Here is a 2,551-nt window from a genome sequence, read left to right as displayed (position 1 = left end):
CAATAAGGGCAACTGATCCTATACCAGAAGATCCATCAGAGAGCATTTGAAGGACAAGATGGGCACGTGCCAATGCAAGAATTCCTCCAAAAATCAAAAAGGCAACAAGAAAACACCAGAACCCAGCGAATTTACAACAGGAAGATTTGATCACACTAATCCAGAAGAAGTAGATAAAATTGACATTATGAAAGTGATAGAGTCCCTAAAACAGAAAGTAAAAAATTCCCTTAAAGAAATAGATGAGAAGATTAACAAGTTTGAAGAAATGAGTAAGTCCATAAAAGATACATTAGGAAGCCAGGGAAAAACAATCAAACAGATAATGGAAACAGTTCAAGACTTGAAAACTGAAATGGAGGCAATGAGGAAAACACAAATGGAGGGCCAGTTAGATATGGAAAATCTAGGTAAATGATCAGAGACAACAGAGGCAAGCATAACCAACAGAATACAAGAGATAGAAGAAAGACTTTCAGATGCAGAAGACACCATAGAGAAAATAAAAACACTGATCAAGGAAAACAGCAAATCCAATAAATTCTCATCACAAAACATTCAGGAAATCTGGGACACAATAAAAAAATTAAATCTAAGAATAAAAGGTGTAGAAGAAGCAGAATTACAGCTCAATGGCCCAGAAAATATGTTCAACAAAGTTATAGATGAAAACTTTCCCAACCTAAAGAAATATATTCCTATGAATGTTCAAGAAACATACAGAACTCTGAATAGACTGGATCAAAAAAAAAATCCCCTCACCATATAATAATCAAAACACAAAAGATACATAATAAAAAAAGAATATTAAGAGCTGCAAAGGAAAAAGGTTAAGTAACTTTTAAAGGTAAACCTATCAGACTTACACCTGACTTCTCTATGGAAACCATGAAAGGCAGAAGTGTAGGGAGCCGCCAGGATGTGGCCTTGGCCAGATAGTGCCAGCAGTCCTACAGCCTGGAGGTATACATATCCTTTGATGTTGCCGCCTTAGGCCGGTGTGCGCAGAGCCTTGTTTTGCATTTCAAGAGACTCGGTCTCCTGACCTGTCCCGTGGCCTTGGGTCCTAGTAGAATGGCATCAACCAATCAGCATTTGAGCCTCTCACCCTAGAAAAGCGGCTGTCTTTGGATTTTTCGCTCTCTCTCTCATTCCTTTTCCCCATTCCCCCTTTCAATCAAGGAGCTCTAATAAATTGTGATTGAGAAGGATTCTTGATTTTGTGATCGTCCATTTCTGCTGGTCAGGAAGCGCGTCACATTTTGGTGCTGAAAACCGGGACGCCGGATTTGAACAAGCCAAGGAGGGAGCAGAATTCAGAACTCAACACAAAAGAGCGGTGACTGACGTCAGGAAATCCTCCAGATATATGCTGATTGCTAAGGCTGGTCCAGAGTGGTAATGTTTGCATTTGTTCTTCTCTGTTGCTTTGGGTTGTGCTGTGATTAACCAGGTGGTGAGTGCCTTTGCTGCTGCGACTGCAGCTCTAGTCAAAAGTAAAACTAAGTCCGCAGTAGATCAAGCGGCATTTTTCTAAAAGGACTTCCTTGTAAGTAAAAAGGAGGTTTTTTCTTTAGCCCAAGGGGTAAGTGCGCATCATGGGCAATTCTTATGGAGCCAGCTCGAACCCCAGGGAGATTTATCGCTCAATCCAGGCATTTTTGCGACAGCGTGATTTAAAGATCTCTTCTAGCACTGTCGCTAACATCGTAAAAGACATTGTTGATGTCTCACCTTGGTTTGCAGCTTCAGGTGATCTGACTTTGCCATCTTGGAATAAGCTAGGCAGGGATTTGGAACAAGCAGAAGGAAATATTGGGAGAGGCACACTTCCTTTTTGGAGGATGGTGCGGGACTGCTTGAAGGAAGAACGTAATATAGAGATATTAAAACAGGGTCGCAAGGCATTACAGAAACATCAGGACAGCTTTTCAGAATCAGATCAGAAGGAGGAACAAGAGTGTAGGCCTAGAAAGAAAAAGGAAAAATTAAAAGATAAGGATCCGGAAATAAAAAAAGGAGAAAAGGGGAAGAGAAGCCCCATAGCTTTAGTAGTGAAAGAATTTGTAGATTTAGATTTATCAGAGGAGGAAGAACAACTAGAGGAAGCGGCTGCTAAATCTGAGAAAGAGCAGCGAGGTAGCCTAAGGCGGGGCGATGTTGATGTGTTTACTACAAAGGGCAGAAGAGACGAGGCGCCAGTACCTTCTGTCCCACCCCCATCCGCCCCTCTACCCATGTACCAGCAGGTAGCTACAGAAGGTCACAGCTTCATAGGAAGGCAAACTTGGTCGCAACTGGCTGCTGCCTTTCCTGTTTTTGAGGAGCCACAGAATTATAATAGGTGGTATGAACCAATCCCATACAGACAGCTGAAGAACTTGGTTGAAGCTGCGAGAAATTTTGGAGCAAATGCCAGTTATACAATCGCATTATTGAGAAGGATTGTTACAGTAGCGCTGACTCCTACAGACTGGCAGGAGATTGCAAGAGCAGCTCTTCCATCAGGGCAGTTCCTGGATTTTAAATCTATAGTCCAGGACAAGGCTCA

Source organism: Myodes glareolus, chromosome X (assembly GCF_982192425.1).
Source record: "Myodes glareolus chromosome X, mMyoGla1.1, whole genome shotgun sequence".
Lineage (NCBI taxonomy): Eukaryota > Metazoa > Chordata > Mammalia > Rodentia > Cricetidae > Myodes > Myodes glareolus.
Note: the sequence above shows the minus strand (reverse complement) of the source record.